Raw genomic sequence first — 19845 nt, 5'->3', positions numbered from 1 at the left:
TTTTCCTCATTCATCAGCTGCTCAAAATACTCCCTCCATCTTCTCAACACACTCTCCTCACTAGTCAACACATTTCCCTCTCCATCCTTTATTGCTCTAACTTGCAGTACATCCTTCCCAGCTCGGTCCCTCTGCTTGGCCAATCGGTATAAATCCTTTTCTCCTTCCTTAGTGTCCAACCTCTTATACAGTTCCTCATATGCCTTTTCCTTGGCTTTCGCCACATCCCTTTTAACCTGCTGCCGCATCTCCTTGTACTCCTGCCTACTTTTCTCATCACTCTGTCGATCCCACTTCTGTTTTGCCAATCTCTTTCCCCTAATGCTCTCCTGCACTTCCTCATTCCACCACCACGTCTCCTTGTCTTGCTTTCTATTTCCAGATGTCACACCAAGTACATATATACTTATATTTACTAAACTAAAAAAAAAAAAAAAAAAAAAAAAAAAAAAAAAGGTTGAAATATTTTATACTGTTCTCTGTCTGTACTTTATTGATATTTTTAAATACTTAATTGTGAAATGAATATCTCATTATCTACAAAAACTCATAAACATGTGTTTGCCACTATTGTCTGTTAACCAGGCCTCTGAGTATAGCTTAATAAAGCTGACCTTGAGGTCTGTTAGTTACTTGATGTATGTTTGCAAAGTCAGCATCACCAAGAATACAGCAGGTCAACAATCCCTTTAGCTAAAAACAGCTTATAAAATTCTTAGAAATTGTTATCTATATATTTTTAACACAGCAATCTGCCCCTTTTGTTACAAACTTTGTCACTTCCTCCAAATAAAATGGTGCCAGATTTTTTAGACAAACTGTGATGGCCTGCTATCAGGTTTTCAATATGGCAGGATTTTATACATAAATGGAAATAAAATTGCACATTTTTAGCAGACATCTTTTCACATTAAAGTTTAAACAGCAATTTGTAATTAGTATTAGTAATTCGAAAATTGAACAACATGCATTTAGTTAAATGCAGGATATAATTTATATTGTTTCTTATGACATTAGGCTATAAAGGCACTTAAACAGCTGGACAAACAGAACTGTATAAATAATTACATAATTAAGACAGAAAGACGATAACATTTCCTCACTGCATACTGTAATCTCACAAACATTGTTTAAAGAGACCAAACTTGAATCTCTGCTCGATGTGGTTTAAAAAAAATTTTTTTGTAAGAGAATTACCTTGCCTCATTGGTCTGATGTAGTTCCCCCAATAAAAATGTTTAATTAATTGAAGTTTATTTTATGTGCCTGAAGCCTGACCAAACACACTGTATCTTAATGCCAGATTAAACACATAATACTGCCCCAAGGCTTCAGCACCACCACATGAGAAGAAAAGAGATCAGGTTTTAAATTACTTTTCCCTCACTCCCTCTGCACTTCAATTAAGACCAGGAGATAAATTTTAGATTAGGTAAGAATGATTCAAACTTTGACGAGACCAAAGAGAATCCCCACTCCAAAATTTGTGAGGTTATTATTCAGAAAATCGCCCTTAACAGAAATCATTACAAGACGCAAGAAGCTGACAAGCCTGGATCCATAAAATTCATGTGTAGCTAAGTTTTTTTTTCTTTTAATTTTAAGTTTTTAATCAGTCTTTTTTTTTTTTCCAAATAAAAAAGTTTTGTATTAGATTCTACAATGTTTTACACCTATGAACAGAACACAAAAATACTTTACAAGCTGTTTTAGAATGTAATAACTGAAGATCAACAGTCAAGAGGTTTTTTTTCTCTAAATGACACTTCATTAATTGTAATTTTTGTTCTATATAAATAGCTACAATAAAACAGTGCCATTCTCTATGTAAAGCTTTGACTGATTTATTCCTGAATGCTGTAATTATATTCCTGAAATCAACAAAATGAATGTATGAATTTTACTTGCAAGAAGAGCCATAGCAGATGAATTTGCACCTTCTTAAAATCTAAATCATTAAATTAACCTAGTCATTTAATTAACCTAGTTCACATTGCCACCATCGCAAAAACATGTGAAGCCAGCACAGTGCATAATATCAAGCAGAAAGAGGTCAAGAGCTTCAGGTAATGTTCATATCATACATGTGTTCTGAGTGTCAGAATGTTGAATAGACAGGTTAGAGATAAATGAATGACTGGTTGGTGCAGATAGAAAGTCATGGTGAGCAGAAAAGCATCCATACAGTGGGCAAAGGCTCACTGAAAGTGAATCAATCTATACTAGAAACCACTTCTTTCTAACATTCAAGCATGATGATTTTGATCACCTGACCATTTATACCACTCACACAAAACCAATACTATTTCTAATTTCAATTATTTTTACTTAGTCATCTCAGAAAGGTGTGCCTCACCTGCCCTTTTGAAGCTTTACAAACCTAACACAAAATGTCACATCATTGTGACTGCTGAGATTAAATGGGTTAATTGATCTTCAGTGTGCACACATCTGCCATGCCTATCCACAGCTTGCTGAACAGAGACACTATTCATTATGCCCACCGCTTGATAGTACCTAATTTCTCCTGCTAGCATGAATAAAAAGACAGAATGATGCCATCAGGGACATCAGCTCACTAAATATTCCACATGCAAGTATTATACAATTTTTTTATTATACAAATTATACAGTCAAGCACAATGTAATTTTATTTATTATATATATATATATATATATATATATATATATATATATATATATATATATATATATATATATATATATATATATATATATATATATATATATATATATATATATATATATATATATATATATATATATGACACACACACACAATCCACACAGCGCAAGAGGTTACTGGTATTGTTACCTTGGACATAAAGAAATATAAAAACTCTTTACAAAGAAGAAGTAGCAGAAGAAGGAGAAGAGAAAGATGCATGTCACACACACACACACACACACACACACACACACACACACACACACACACACACACACACAATAAATGACAGCATTAAGGTGAGTTTCCTGATAAACATAAATGAAAAGTTGTATGTTAATGTTGAAATGTTAAATTATAGTAAAGAAGAGCTACCACAACGATTATCAAGAAACACATGGGCAATGCAGGTCACTTACATTGTACTCTGTCTCCTTCTCATATACACACACAAACTCCTGGTGACAATTCTTCATTGTCATGCAGCTTTTGAATGCTATGCTTTTACAAATAAATAATAATAAATAGGCCTATACAAATAAACCCAATTTAGAAACTTTTTGTTTGCTTCTTGACAGCAAACTGATGTACAGATAAGGTCCGAACTGTCAGATACTCCTATACTTGGACAGGAAAATAACCCTGTACACACAGAGGCACTTACATTTATGGGATACCCAATTTTATAAAACAGTAGATGAGGATCAAGGGCCTTGCACAAGGGCCCAGCAGTAGCAGCTTAGAGGTGCTGGGATTTAAACTCAATACCTTCTGATCAGAAGTACAACATCTTAACCATTAAGCTAGCCCTTCCCCAAAAACACACAAACACACATTTACAGAGTAAGAGTTTAAGACAAAGACAGGGAGAAAGAGAGTATTGTAATCCACACTGTGGTTGCCAGGTGGACCTTTAGGCCAGTTGAAGTCAGTGGATGAGTGAGGTAATTAGGTCGTCGTGTGCATAATGGATTCAGGTTGCATTTTCTGGGAAACGAAATCACAAGGTGCCACCGGATGCCCGTAAGACCCCGTGTAGTGTAGTATAATGTAGTGTAGTGTGAAGGTAATACGAGTTCAGTTGACCAACCGGACAGGTGCAGTTTCCCTTCTGGTGATGGGATAAAAGCTGCTAATCCGTTCATTTAAAGTGCTTTTTTTTTCTCTAAGGGCTATATCCCAAAACAGCACCTTGCCCTACTACAGTGTACTACACCACTACACACAATACTACACTACCTTCACGTAGCACACCATTACATCTAGTAGCCCGCGGTTCCGGGCGCAGTCTAACTTTCAGCTGTACAAGAAGCGACGCGTTAAGTGAAGAGTTATATCCTAAAATAATATGAGATTAAATAATCAACAATAACGCAATATACAAGATTCATGCTCCATCCATATATAATTTAAAGCAAACCAAAAGCAACTCCACACTATGAGCAGAACATCCGACGCGTCTTCTAGATAAGAAAATCAGTGCTGAAAGAGAAACCACCACTCCGTTCCCCAGAGCCTGAGAGCAGAGGGAATTCAGTACTCACTCACCATGCTGGCTGGAAAAGCACGCAGATATCTGTGGAAAATAAAAAGTACTGGAGGATTCACGCATTCCGCAAACGGTTACGCGCTCCAGTGCAGGATGGATAGATGGGTTTCCTTTAGCTCCGGCATCGGAACATACAGCGATGCGATCCTCCACTTACAGCCAAAGCAGATGAACGATCCAGCTTCAGAAAGTTACCCAGAGTGAGAGCCGTGCTGAAGATTAAATCTACCACCATGCGTCTCTCTCTCTCTCTCTCTCTCTCTCTCTCTCTCTCTCTCTCTCTCTCTCTCTCTCTCTCTCTCTCTCTCTCTGATGCTGACTGACGACGCACACCGGCGACGAACAAGCGGAAATGTTATTTGCTCCGAGAGCAAAGGGGTTTCCAAAAAAAAAAAAAGAAAGAAAGAAAGAAAAAGAGAAAAAAAATGTGCTTTGCGGTAAATCTTTTACACTCTCATCACGGCATTTTCTTGAGAGAAGATCTGACATGATGCACGTAGCCCCTGCTTACACACCGACAATCAATTCACACCAAATTTCTACTAAAATATGGGTTCTTTACTTGTGCACAGGAACTACAGAGTTACCATACAGACCCTGCTGGGGGAAAAAGCACCATCCCTAATACACCATCATAAAAAAATGGCTTTAATGGATGGTTATAATGTGAATTTTATTGTTCCCATTACTGTTATCGTTTATTTCCTGATAATTTGTTGCCTTCTTCTATTGGTGGCATGTTATGCTTTATGGACACCATTAAGGTCCAATATAACACCTTTGGCAGCATTCTTTTTAAATCATTAATCAGGAACTTTAATAAAGAACAAAAGAAGAATATTCATGGGAATGTTTGCATATAGTTTAATATTAATGAGAGTGTAGGATTTTTGTGGACAGTTTGTTAACAGCCTTATTTGCCCATATTTCTGAAGGATGTGCATTTACAGTACAGATGCAAGCAAGCAATGCATTTATATAAGCAGAAGAAAGACTATGAAATAGTAATTGAGGTCGAAACGGATTCCCCCTTTTACTGATTTAAGGGGATGTAAAAGAACCAGGTTAAATTGTTTGACTGTAGGAGCAGAAGAAGCTTTGCTTGTCAAGACAGTAACCCTTGACACCTTTGGTGAGAAAAGATATTAACAAAAAAGCATTCAGAACAATGCAAACAGAGACTCTTCTGATTAAGCTGAGACATAGAGAAGAGCCAGGAGGGCTGCAATTAAGCAAGTGCAAAAACACATGGGGTTTGGGGAGGCCACGGAAATAGACTTGAGACCAGTCTCAAAGATTCATGAAATCTGGTGGAGTGGGACATGACACCACTTACAAGCTCTGCTAAACAAGTATGGGGAAGTGTTGACTGAAGATGGAAGGAGCACTGTACTCCATTCAGAAGGCAGTGCCAGAAATCTCTAGTGGCGGTCGTTATTTTAAAAAAGGACCTGAAGTAAGTTCTAAATTTAAAGGAATCACACTTCTCTGCTCTCCACGAAAATACATTGAAACCCTATGCAATGCACTAGATCTTAACAGCTTTGTAAAGGGACAATGGGGTATGCCAAAATGGTTTAGTCTTTTGTGGATTTGGAGACTGTGGTATCTATTTGGGGGCTTCTACTGGGAAACTAATTTGGGCACTTTCTCATGCAATAACATCTTGTATTCTGTATTCTGCAGTTAGTGTTTGCATTTGTGGCATAAATTGTTTAAGGAAAGCAAGAAAGTGTCTAGCTCTGTCAAGGGTGACTATTTCCCCCACCTCATGTATGTATGTATGTATGACAATAGAGTGAAGAGTAGAGATATATTCAATATATAGCAAGAAGCAAGAAGTAACATGTTGTTTTCTTGGCACCAACCAAAGTGGACCTTCAAGATGCACATGCCTATGTTACTGCTAAATGTTAAGCATAATAAGCCATAGTTCTATCCCAGGAATGTTCAGGATTACCCCTTTGATTGGGGATAAATGTGGAGGAGATTTGGAGCCTCAAGATCTTATTTAAGAGCCATTGTGAAAGAGTGTGTGAGAGTTTGACCAAGTAAGCAGTGCTACAGCAGTTAATTTTTTGGATGAAGGACTCTGTTTGCTGGTAAATTTATACTCCTGTCCTCAACTGGGGTCACAGGCTGTGGGTAGTGACAGAATAAGTCTGTGAGTACAGGGGGAACCATTTGGGTGGGTCTCTGATGTGGGGACAGGGTGCTTATTGATGGGAGTCTGATAGCTGGTTTGGAAATATCTGGGGAATCCTCAAGGAGGAATCTGTAGCTGTACAGAGAGATGTCTTAAATGACTTTCACTGTGACCTATAAAAGTAGGAAATAAAAAGGAAATTAATTCATGAATTTCTGAGAATGAAATGGAAGCCTATTTGGCTGGGGCTATTAACCTAAATGTAATGTGATGCATGTAGATTAAGTTTCAGGAAGAAGACATTCACACTGCTTTTAAGGTTATGGATCCTTACTATTGGTAATTAGTTGGTAAGTTATCTCAAATTAATTGGGTACCGTATGTAACATATAATTACCAATGTTTGCCTTTTATAAAACTGACCAGATATAAACTGCTTTAAACTAGATTTTCAAATTAACTAAAGGAATAATTTAAGATGAAACAGGAAGATACCACATTCAGAGTAAAAACATAAAAAATGTGAAAATGTTTTTTTTTTTTTTTTTTAGCTAAAGTAATCTTATTAAGATGTAATATGAATGAAAAAAAATCCATATTCCAACTGTCTGCTATATTTCGTGTAGTATCTGAACACACACATATACACAGAAGTGCAGTCTTCTCCTCTCTCTTCTCAAACTTTTCAGTAGGTAAGCGAAAGTAACTTGCAAACTTGCATTTTAGTTTAAACAACTCCTCATTAGATATGAACATAGCAGGTGTTGCAGGGACAGCACAGGAGCAATAAAATTCGATTAATGGTTGGTGACATCCTTGACAATGCAGATCAACAGTCCACTGTAACTGGAGAAGGTTGGACTTCAGTGATCACACACAATTGCTATTGTAACCTCACACCTGTAAAGGCATTCTAGTCCTAACAGAAATGTGTTTACATTCTAGATAAGGTTTTAGTACAGATCTAGTAATAAAACTGTATAGCAGGAATCAAAACATAGCAATTATAGTTGGCATTTGCTTCCATCCTTGATTAATTAAACTGAGCAGTGAATGTGCAATTACAGCAAGTCAGTGTCGTTTTACTGGAGTAATTTTTTCACAGCTTTTATGAAAGAAAAAAAAGTCACAGTCCGGTAATTACCTTTAGATATAAACTATATGGAAAATAGTATCATGACACCTGACTTTTTCCAGCCATATGTGATTCTTCCCCAAACTGTTACCACAAAGCTGAAGGCATACAATTGAATGTCTTTGGATGCAATGAAATTAAATTCTCCCTTCACTTAAAATCGGAGATCCAAACCTATTCCAGTATGACAGTGCACCTGTGCACAAACCCAGCTCTATGAAGATATGTTTTTATTGTTATTGGATTGGAAAATCTTAAATGGCCTGCTATGTGGCCTCAACCGTTTTTGAACAAAAAAATTATTCCTCATAAGTTTTTCAGTACATTTAACTATCATTTTTTCAAGTAAACTTGAGTTAAATGTAAACATTATCATTACTACTAAACAGTCACTTACAGCTAATGATTCTTACCAAAGGTAGCAATGCACATGTATCAGCCTTTGTGAAGATTGATAGAAGTTGGTAGAGTTGGTAGAATACCACAAGACTACTTAACCGTACACCTGGATAAGAAATGCGAAGAGGTTGAACCAAGAAATCTATACCAAAAACCTTAACATAAAAAAAAAATTAATAAGACCAAAGCATTTAAGTCAACACAAAAAAATATACTATAACTGTAATTGGCTTACTATATTATGCAGTTGCTTCTAGTAAAATAAACTAGCTAGTTTATTAGCTTCTATATTTTATGTAGTTAGCATTTTTGCAGCTTACATAAGCTTTTCTTTTTCTAGTTGAGTGAGCACTTGCCTAATAATAAATATAACCAGTACAATATACTATACACTTTGAGTTTTAGCCACCTATTTAGTAACAAATTAATTTAATACACAATAAAAAAAAACTTTCTTTTCGGCTTCTCCCGTTAGGGGTCGCCACAGCGGATCCTCCGCACGTTTGATTTGGCACATGTTTTACGCTGGATGCCCTTCCTAATGCAACCCTCCCCAATTTATCCGGGCTTGGGACCGGCACTAAGAGTGGCTGGGGATGGTTCCTTGACCGGGAATCGAACCCGGGTCGCAGCGGTGGGAGCGCTGCATCTTAACCACTAGACCACCAGGGGACCTAATTTAATACACAATAATTACTTGTTATAAGTATCTCTCTCTCTCTCTCTCTCTCTCTCTCTCTCTCTCTCTCTCTCTCTCTCTCTCTCTCTATATATATATATATATATATATATATATATATATATATACTGTGTATATATATGTATATATATGTATATATATATATATATATATATATATATATATATATATATATATATATATATATATATATATGTATATATATATATATATATATATATATATATATATACATATATATACATATATATATATATATATATATATATATATATATATATATATATATATATATAAATCACAAATTTATTTTTTTTTGCCATTTTTCAGCACATTTCATAATCCTGAAGCTTAATAGAACATCTGCGATTCAGAGAATACACTCTCACCTCACCTTTTCTGCAAGCAGCCTCTGGAGAGCCACGTGCAAATCGCAAAATGAATTGAGCATGAGCATGGAAACAGGATGTATGTGTGTGTTGGTGAGCAGGGACAGGGACGACGACCATTTCAAGGTCAGTATAGTCATTTGTAGTCATCACGATTTAATAAATCAATACTTTGCTCTCAGCAGGCCTGGGATTCTGACTTACTTGGGAGGAAATGTTCCCTACAAACCTTCTTAAAACCAATATGTGAGCAATTAGTGCTGGCTGTGGAGTGTTGGTGTAAGCTCTATAACAGAGCCAGGCTGTAGATTTGTTAGTCTCTAAATTCCCTTTAGTGAGAGTCTTTGGCACTCTGTTTTAGTGTCGAAAACTAGTGTATCCATCACCACCAGCAAGCATGTACACCCACTCCGCGTTCAGGTGCAATGAGGCAGAATAAATTTCATGGCTCGTGAGGCAATATGACTAAAGAGCTAACAAACCAGATTAGTTGAGGAAGTTCAGCTGAGATACAATTTCCCAAAATACACACAACATTCAAAAGTATACATTGATGCACAGATACAGTACGTGCAAAGTACAGACAAAAAGTGTTCAGTAACAGCCTACTCAATTTAATTAGAGACAGATTGCAAATGGTGAATACATAGACATGCAATATAACTGACTGAAATCCCTCAGATTCTGTTAAAGCTTCTTTTATGTTTCCTTTTTATGTTTCCACATGATTCATGCTAAATGGAAGTGCTACTCAATAGCACTATATCACTCTTTTCCAGTGCTCTTGTAATCATGTACCTGCACATTTCATAGATTCTCATCAAGCTATGCTATATTCTCCTTTATTTTCTGTGAATGAAAGCATGACTATTGACTCAAACAACATTACTGAGAAAGGGAAAAGTTTTGAAAGATAGAAATGCCCATGCAAAGTAGTGCTTAAGAAATGTCTAAATTCTAATCTATAATGCTTAGATTCCATTTAAAGGATTCTAATAAGCAGCACTGGTCTAAACTTAAATGGTCTAAACTTACTGGTACAGAACATTGTTATCTCGATTTCTCTCGAGTGCATGCATAAAAATGACCCTAGCAAAACTAGAGACACCATTATAAAAAAAGCAAAAGATTCCCTACATGTTTCAAAGAAAAAACAGTCTAAATAACATTCAGTATCCATAATGGTGAAGGTGAGCATGCTTAAATTAGTAAATTAAAATGACAAAGGTTTGTAGACACCTGACAATATTTACTTTTTAGTTAGAACTTAGTGTCTGCATTAGTATAGCTGATGGGGAAAAGCTGTTCTTCAGTCTTTTTGTGCAAAGAAATGTTAAAGCAGATTTAGTTTTTTGTTTTTTTGTTGTTTTTTGTATACTGTATGATCATGAGCCATAAAGCTGATAAATAATAATATATAATAAATAAAAAAAATGATTTCTTTAAAAAAAACAAGCAATTAACATTAATCTTTAAGATGAGTGCATTAATGTAAACATTCAAAACTGCTGTAAAGAAGACAACCAAGAAAGGTCCCAGATTTGGTAGTGATAAATCTAAACCTGGTTAACTGATGATACAGCTGGTGTCAGAGTGCAGCCTGAGGCAAGAAGTTGGAATAGAACACAGAGAGGTGCCTTAATTTCCCATGTCAGACTCATAATTCTTTCTAATGTTCTTAAATCTGTGCTTTAACAAGTCGCAGGGCATAGGTTGTGCTTGATTTTCCGCTACTCTACTTTCTTATTTATTTACAGTGTTCTCTCTCATGAATATATTAGGTTTGCTGTTAGTGTTTTAACAATAGCTTGTTTGTATCACTGGGACATATTCAGAGATTGAAGTCTGAATTTAAAGTATAAGACAATATAGTTTTTTTATTCGGTTTCGGCTTGTGCTTATCAGATTTAGTATAGAGGTCTTGAAAATTGAATATTTCAGTAGATTCTAGACCATGTTTTAAAATATAAAAACTTGCTTTAAGGCATGAAATGTACACCAATGAGCCAAAAGAAAAATGTACCAAGCCCAAAATGGCAAACTATTAAGCTGCTAATGGCCTTAAAAACACATCACCGGTTAGGAAATGAGCAATAATGAATTACAGGTATGAACATAGAACTGAGTATGAGATAGCTTTTTCCTTCCATTTTACTGTAGGTTTAGGCTTTGTGGGTAAACATGTGGACAGTTTTTTACAGGAAGAATAGCCAATGTTCCATTAAATGTTGATGGTTGAAAAATGTAAAACCAGACGTGTGAAATTTAATCCATTAACCCATTTAATAATTTTAATGATTTTACCTTTACCTATATATACAGTTATATAGTATTTAAGTGATTTTTCCTGTTTCTAGCTTTTCCCAAACAGTTCAGTGCAGCAAAAGAAAACAAGCAAGTCAAGAAGCTTTAATTGTCCATATAACCATATAAAGCTAATGCAGTACACAGTAAAATGTTTCTGACAACGTTTCTCCAGAACCCTGGTGCTAAACAAATCAACATACAGCTACATCACTCAACATAGATCTTCATAACAGAAAGCAGAGCTAAAGACTAAGTAAGTTGGCTGAGCCACATAAAGTGCATTGTGTGCAACCGAGTGCAAAGACAATACAGGACAGTGTAAGACAGATACACAAAACACATATTAGCCCCGACCAGTAAACCTACTGTATATGTTATACAGTATAATGTGCAAAAGAGATCTATAAACAAGTGTATGTGTACAAACACAATGCTGTGTAAAAATAGCAAGAGCAGCAAACAAGAGGTGTGGAAAACAGCATGTAAACAGTATATATGGGCACAGGAGGACTCAGGAGTGCATTTGTTTAATTCTCCTAACCAACGGGTTGTTGTTAAGACTATAGAAAGCTTTTACTATTTTGGGCTTGGCACAATTTTTTCCCTCAGAATGTATGTGACATGGTTATATATACTGTGTATACAGTAAGAACATGATGTGTCCCTAAATAAACAGAATAAAAACTAAATGCCAACATATTTACTATTTTGAGACCACAATTTATCATATAAATTTAGACTTTTGTAAATTCTAGGTACCCTCCTGCAATGAAAATCTTCCCATAACATAAAGGATACCTTGACCACTTTTATTCGAATGATCAGTGCAAAATCTAAGTAAGATCCTGCCATCTCCAATTTCCTTTCTGAAGAAAAAAAAAAACGTATTTTTTACAGACTTTACCAGGATGATGCAATTGATGTTGCTATGGGCTCTAATGACATGCCAAACTTTTATTAATGCACTTATGTGAATTTCAGAGTGGAATTTTGATTCAATATGTTAGGCAAAGGACTAGACTGCTCATGAGATAATACTATGCAAGACAAATGACAGGTCTAAGGTCAGAATCGTATGTAAGTGAGTAAATGTTTTGTTTTAGGATGTACACAATCCCATGCAATGCCCAAGTAGCACACAAGCCTGTGCTTTGAATGCAAATATGCACATTTTCAGCATTAATTCCTTGCTACGCATGCATTAATTCAACTGTAATTATGAACCATAGCACAGCATACACTTGGCCTTTACAGCATCTGAGCAAATACTTCAGTCATATGCTTTTTAATTCAGTAGCAAAAAGAAACGGTTCCTCTTGTCTAAAATTAGAGGGTTTAGCTGACTAACACTAACCCTGAGTTAGCAGACCAATTTCATTAAATACTGACAATTATTAGTTCAGCAAGTTCTACAAATCTCAGGTCATTACAAACAGAAAGTATTTGTAATAACCCAAAGAACGTGTTTTCTCCCATGCTGCCCTTGACATTTAACTGTATCGCTCAGCTGTCAATGCAGAAGAACTAACGTGTTTGAAAACATGTCCCTCCTCCAGAGGTTAGAAACACAAACCCACTCGTCTTCATCTGCTCTGGAGAGAGCAGGCTCCCAATGTGCACTAACAATAAGATGCAAGAAACATTTGTACGGGCTAAGTCTCATTAATAACGCTGCTGACAGGTATCTCCTTCAAGCCCTGTGGAGCATCAGACCCAGGCAGATGCTCCACTGCTGTCAATGAGCATCTCATTACTGTCTGAAAATCACTTCCTGCACACACCTGCGACGTCAGAAAGCACGTGTAAGTGTTTTGCCACTATGTGCCGATCCAAAAAAAATAACCTGGGTCATTAAGAAACAAGTATTAATTGAGCCTCCAGTAAAGCTATTATGCTCTGCCATATATCATTTGCACCATGAACTAAGGAATCTCGCACTGATCTGACCCCCTTTTATATACACAGGTAAGCTATAAAGTTGTGGTACAGAACATTGTGTAAACTAAGAGTCTACAGATTATGTGAGTACAAAACAATACCTACAGTGCCTGTCAAATGTTGGGAAACAGTCATTTATCGTTTTCGCGACACATATATGCTTCTTTTGTTTCTTTGCAACAAACTAGATAAAAGGGAAAACACCCTAGAGGACAGTGAATAAACAGAAGTAAGTTATGTGGACAGATGAGCCAAACGAGACATTGTACCCTTTCAGAATAGTCTTATTTAAGACTATGAACAGGAGAGTTAGCAGACTGCCTCAAACCCACGGTCAAACATGGAGGTGGAAGCTTTAGGGTTTGGAGTTGTTTTGGCGCAGAGGAATTTGGAGACTTATTCTAGGTAAAATGTATAGTGAACCAATATGTGTCAGGCTGCAGATAAAGTCCAATCATGTTCTTTATTGCGGTGCAAAAAACAAAACACTCATACACCAATGAAAACAAAAGCAAACCCAGACATCCGCTCGTAACGAAGTATCCACTATGAGCGCGAATGTCAAACGCCTAATCCCAATGCAAGTAAAGCTTTCGGCAATGAGTACTTCAATAAGGAAATGGAGTTCGGAGAAATAGCCAGCGGTGAATCCCGGCGTTTGAGCAGCCACGCGATTTACCTGCATGACAATACAACGACCGACAGCCTGTGACTCAAGAACGTGAGTTTATGTAGTCTGATCTTTCATGAGCCACAGCTGTCGGTAATCTTGGGAAGCAGCGTGACTGCTATCGAGGGGGGCGTGGCAGGGTGAATCTCTGACAGCTACAGACGGGGGCGTGGCAGGGTGAATCCCTGACAGCTACAGAGGGGGGCGTGGCAGGGTGAATCCCTGACAGTACCCCCCCCTCCAGGGGCGACACCTGACGCCCCAAAACCCACCTATGCCAGGCGGGCCAGGGCACTCCGAGGAAGGCCTCCTTAGACGCCTGGGAGCAACGGAGGCCTGGTAAGCATCCTCTGCGGAGAGCCGGCATGGAACAACACCTTGCAGGAGGATCCGGAACGGAGCCACGCCCTCGGTGCTGACGGGAGGCTGAGTAAAGCCCCTGGCGGGGATTGAAGCCGGAGCGATCTCCATGGCGGGGAACCGGAACTGGACGCCAACCATGACAATGACCGGGGAGTGGAGGACGTCCCGGGCGGAGACCAGGAACGTCGTAACCACCCTCTGAGGGACCTGGAGGACCGACGTCGCCGTCAGAGGGACCTGGAGGACCGACGTCGCCGTCAGAGGGACCTGGAGGACCGACGTCGCCGTCAGAGGGACCTGGAGGACCGACGTCGCTGTCAGAGGGACCTGGAGGACCGACGTCACCATGCGGGGATCCTGTGGGCGATCCGTCGTCCTGAAGAGGACCTGGGGGCGAGACGTCGCCCTGCGTGGAGCCTGGATGCGATCCTTCTCCCTGAAGAGGACCCGGGGGCGAGACGTCGCCTTCTGTGGAGCCCGGGGGCGAGACGTCGCCTTCTGTGGAGCCCGGGGGCGAGACGTCGCCTTCTGTGGAGCCCGGGGGCGAGACGTCGCCTTCTGCGGAGCCCGGGGGCGAGCCGTCGCCTTCTACGGGCGCTGGAGACGAGCCGTCGCCTTCTGCGGGCGCTGGAGACGAGCCGTCGCCTTCTGCGGGCGCTGGAGACGAGCCGTCGCCTTCTGCGGGCGCTGGAGACGAGCCGTCGCCTTCTGCGGGCGCTGGAGACGAGCCGTCGCCTTCTGCGGGCGCTGGAGACGAGTCGTCGCCTTCTGCGGGCGCTGGAGACGAGCCGTCGCCTTCTGCGGGCGCTGGAGACGAGCCGTCGCCGTCGGTGGAACCCGGGGGCAGCGGTTCAACTTCCCTTTTGCAGTCCTGGAGCCGGGGTGAGTGCACAAGGAAACCCCTGGGCGTAGGGGCGCTCCTTGGGACCCTTAGGAGCAGATCGGAGCCCACTGAGCAGCCTGGAAATGAGGTGAAGCCTGCCTGGAGATCCACGAGCGGAGAAGGGCTCGCCTGGAGGTCCACGACATCAGTGGAGCTCTCTTTGGGACACTGAAGCGGAGACGAGCTCGTGGGGTCGCTCAGAGGCGGAGACGAGCTCTCGGGAGGAGCCTGGAGCGGAGTCGTGCCCTCTGGAGGAGCCTGGAGCTGGGCGGAGCTCTCTGGAGGGACCTGGAGCTGGGCGGAGCTCTCTGAAGGGACCTGGAGCTGGGCGGAGCTCTCTGGAGGGACCTGGAGCTGGGCGGAGCTCTCTTGGAGATATTGAGGCGGAGCCGAGCTTTTCGTGGGCATGTCGCCTTGGAAGGGGCTCTGGGATGTGGCGTCGTCTGGAGAGGGACTCGGAGGAGTCACTTCGCCTTCTGTGACCGGAGGTGGCGGCGCGGCGCTCTCGTGAAGACTCTGTGGCGGCGCGGCGCTCTCGTGAAGACTCTGTGGCGGCGCGGCGCTCTCGTGAAGACTCTGTGGCGGCGCGGCGCTCTCGTGAAGACTCTGTGGCGGCGCGGCGCTCTCGTGAAGACTCTGTGGCGGCGCTGCGCTCTCGTGAAGACTCTGTGGCGGCGCGGCGCTCTCGTGAACACTCTGTGGCGGCGCGGCGCTCTCGTGAAGACTCTGTGGCGGGAAAGCACGCTCCTGGAGACACTGTGGCAGCGTGGCACGCCCACGGGAACCTCGGAACAGAGCGGCACGCCTGTAGAAGCTCTGTGACGGCATGGTGTGCTCGCCGACGTTCGGAGATGGTGTGGTGCGTCCACGAGAACCCCGGAACACAGCAGCACGCTGGTAGAGACCCTGAGATGAAGCAGCCCTTTCATTAAAACATTGGGGCTGAGCTGCAGGCTCATGGGAAATCCGGCACGGAGCCACGTGCTCTTGAGAACCTTGGAATGGAGCACCTTCCTCCTCAAGGGAACTGTAGTGGAGATCCACCACCTCTATCCCCAACTTCCCCAGAAGCAGCCCGCTGAATTCGGCGAGTGAGCCGAATTTGCCCCCTTTGGCGCTCCATAGTGAGCTGGCTTTGGCAAGAACTTCACCAGACAGGAGGGAAATACAGAGGGCCATCTTGGCTCGTTCGGAAGGAAACCGGGAAATGTTAACAGCCACATACTCGCCGATGCCTTGCAGAAATCCGCCTAATTCGTCTTTTTTCCCCGAGTAACGAGCCGGTAATCCCCTCGCGCTCTCTGAGGGGCGTGGCGCAGCCGCGCTCTCATGATCCGGCTTCTGTGGATCTGATCCGCGAGGAGCGGCACTGAGCTTCCGGAGGAAATCCGAAGCCGGGTTCAGCTGCCGATCCGTCGCGGTCGGAATCGCGGAATGGCGAATCCGCGTTCGGTATAGGTCGGTCGTTCTGTCAGGCTGCAGACGCGGAAGCAGATAAAGTCCAATCATGTTCTTTATTGCGGTGCAAAAAACAAAACACTCATACACCAATGAAAACAAAAGCAAACCCAGACATCCGCTCGTAACGAAGTATCCACTATGAGCGCGAATGTCAAACGCCTAATCCCAATGCAAGTAAAGCTTTCGGCAATGAGTACTTCAATAAGGAAATGGAGTTCGGAGAAATAGCCAGCGGTGAATCCCGGCGTTTGAGCAGCCACGTGATTTACCTGCATGACAATACAACGACCGACAGCCTGTGACTCAAGAACGTGAGTTTATGTAGTCTGATCTTTCATGAGCCACAGCTGTCGGTAATCTTGGGAAGCAGCGTGACTGCTATCGAGGGGGGCGTGGCAGGGTGAATCTCTGACAGCTACAGACGGGGGCGTGGCAGGGTGAATCCCTGACAATATGGCTCCCTTTCCATAATTAGTGCCATGTGATTAGATACAGACTGCAGCTAACTGGAGCCAACTGCACCATACAATCCTATTGAACAAAACATTTTCAACTAGAGTAGAACATGAGAACTACGAGGAGTTTTAAATAAAAATAAAGATGATTATCTGTACATTTATATATTTGTTTGGTCATAGTAACTCTGAATAACATTAAATTACCTAGTTCTAAACATTAGGAGCATCCACATGTCTATAAAAAAAAAACAATACAAGACAAGACTAAGTGTTTCCAAACTTTTGACAGGCACTGTAGACTAAAAGTATAGTGTTTAAACTGTATAAATTTTTATTAAAGCTAGTTGGCCATTCAGTGTGATGAACAATGTGAGCAAAACTTACTCAAACCAGGAATTAGCTTTATTTATTTATTTATTTATTTATTTATTTATTTATTTATTTATTTAACCAGTTAAGCAAAACTACACAGAAACCCATCGATGTGTGACATGACAGCTGTCCACAAACATTTGGCCAAATAGTGTGGCTTCCAGATTAATACTTAATTACTGTTTGAGATAATAAAAAAAAAATTTACAAAACCAACCAAATGAACAAAAGAAACAAAACAAAACAAAAACCGTCTGAGATTAGTTGGAAGATTATGTTATGTTATGTTATGTTATGTTATGTTATGTTATGTTATGTTATGTTAGATTGGATTTTGATGTATATTTTGTATATTTATTTTGGGGGTATCATTAATTTACATTTCTTCTTTTTCTTTTGCCTGCTCCCGTTAGAGGTCGCCACATCAAATCATTCGTCTCCTTGCTACCTTGTTCTCTACATCTGTCTCTTTCAAACTTACTACCTGCATGTCTTCCCTCATCACATCCATAAACCTCCTCTTTGGCCTTCCTCTTTTCCTCCTTTCTGGCGGCTCCATCCTCAGAATTCTCCTACCAATATACCCCATGTCCCTCCTCTGCACATGTACAAACCCTCTCATGTTCATTTTCTCAAATAAACTAATTTCTACCCCTGTCCATCCTCATCACTCCAAATAAAAATCTCATCATCTTTAACTCTGCACCTCCAGCTCCACCTAATGTCTTTAAGACAATGCCATTAATTTAAAGTATTTTCTCTTAATACAGTACTGTACAGCACAGAACTGTATGTAAAAAATTGCTATTGGTTCATTTTGCAAATTATACAAACAGACAGCAATAAAGGGGACATTAGGCAATAATAAGTCAACATGTGCCACACAGTGCATGCCTTACATCCCAGGCTTCTATTTAAAATGCAATTAGATGTAGTGCTATTTGCCACTCTCTCTTCTGCAGTCACTGTGTAAACTGTTGTCAGAAGTAATTAACTAAGGCTGTAAGAGGGTCAAGCAGCACACAGCTGTATGGAGAAACTCTACCCTGGAGCTTTAAGGCCACCTCTTTTAGCTTGTTTGAATATGTTCAGAGAGAGAGAGAGAGAGAGGGAGAGAGAGAGGGGACAGTGGTCAGGAGTGAGGCACCTGTTTCAGTTCTCCCACCAGAGAGCCCTTCTGCTCTCTAATGAGCTTTACCTGCACACAGAGCAGTCCACAACCATAACCTAGATACATGTGCTCCACGGCTACTTTCTCATAGACCACCAATCTAATGAGAAGGCTGTTAAGGTTGGATAAGAAAGACAGTGTGCAATGGTGCTAATTAAAGTGTACAAAGGTGGCCTGTTAACATGGACAAAGAACAGCATTTGTGGTTATGCAACATACAGAGAACATAATGGTGTGGAACTGTCCTTTGTGCTGAATTGCACACTTACACTGTGCACTGGCCATGGTGCTGAAACAAATTTTTTACTGAAGTACCCCTTCCCAAACACACATTTGGTCACAGCTTTAAACAGCTTTTTTTTTTTTTTTTTTTGTAATATCTCAAAGTAATCCTTTGTACATTTAAACAAGTAAAGACCAACTGTGACTGAACTGTGTTGACTGACTGCATTTCATCTAAATAAGTAAGTGGTACAAACAGTAATGTTACAGTAAAGTTGCACTACACTTACACTAAAAGTCAATAATAGAAATCATAAATGAAAATAAGTGATTTTGATAATGATATCACTTTACTTAATAAAATAAAACATAAACAAAATGCATAAAAAATGTAAGGTTAAAACATAAATAGGTTTGACAGCCAGTCTAACAGAAATCAAAACGACTTATATATAATAATAAAGTTACATTTAAAAAATCTGAAGCAAAAAATTATAAGTAAAACTAAGGGTTTAATGAGGGCTGGCAGTATTGTAATGTAGTTGTCAGGGATTCACCCTGCCACACCCCCCTCTGTAGCTGTCAGGGATTCACCCTGCCACGCCCCCCTCTGTAGCTGTCAGGGATTCACCCTGCCACGCCCCCCTCGATAGCAGTCACGCTGCTTCCCAAGATTACCGACAGCTGTGGCTCATGAAAGATCAGACTACATAAACTCACGTTCTTGAGTCACAGGCTGTCGGTCGTTATATTGTCAAGCTGGACAATCGCGTGGCTGCTCGACCGCCGGCTGTATATGCGAATTCCACTTCCGACTTGGATTACTCATTGCCGAAGGCTTTATGGATTATGCTTGGGACATTCGAACTCATAGCGGACAACGCGTATCGAGCGGATGTCTTTGTTTGTTGTTTTCAACGGCTTATGAGTGTTTTTGTGTTGTACGGTTGATGAAATAAAAGGACAATGATCGGACTATATCGGCTTCCGCGT

General features: G+C 40.6%; 1 protein-coding gene across 1 annotated transcript in view; it reads right to left on the bottom strand.

Annotated features, from left to right (window-relative positions):
• Positions 1-4474, bottom strand: part of LOC310725062 (protocadherin-15-like) — a 210646-nt gene extending 206172 nt beyond the window's left edge. Inside the window, exon 1 of the mRNA XM_083539669.1 lies at positions 4238-4474. The gene's annotated coding sequence lies outside the window, so the exon portion shown is untranslated. The remainder of the gene's footprint in view (positions 1-4237) is intronic.
• Positions 4475-19845: the final 15371 nt, after the last annotated feature.

Source organism: Silurus aristotelis (assembly GCF_946808225.1).
Source record: "Silurus aristotelis genome assembly, chromosome: 4".
NCBI lineage: Eukaryota > Metazoa > Chordata > Actinopteri > Siluriformes > Siluridae > Silurus > Silurus aristotelis.
This window is presented reverse-complemented; position numbering and strand designations above follow the sequence as displayed.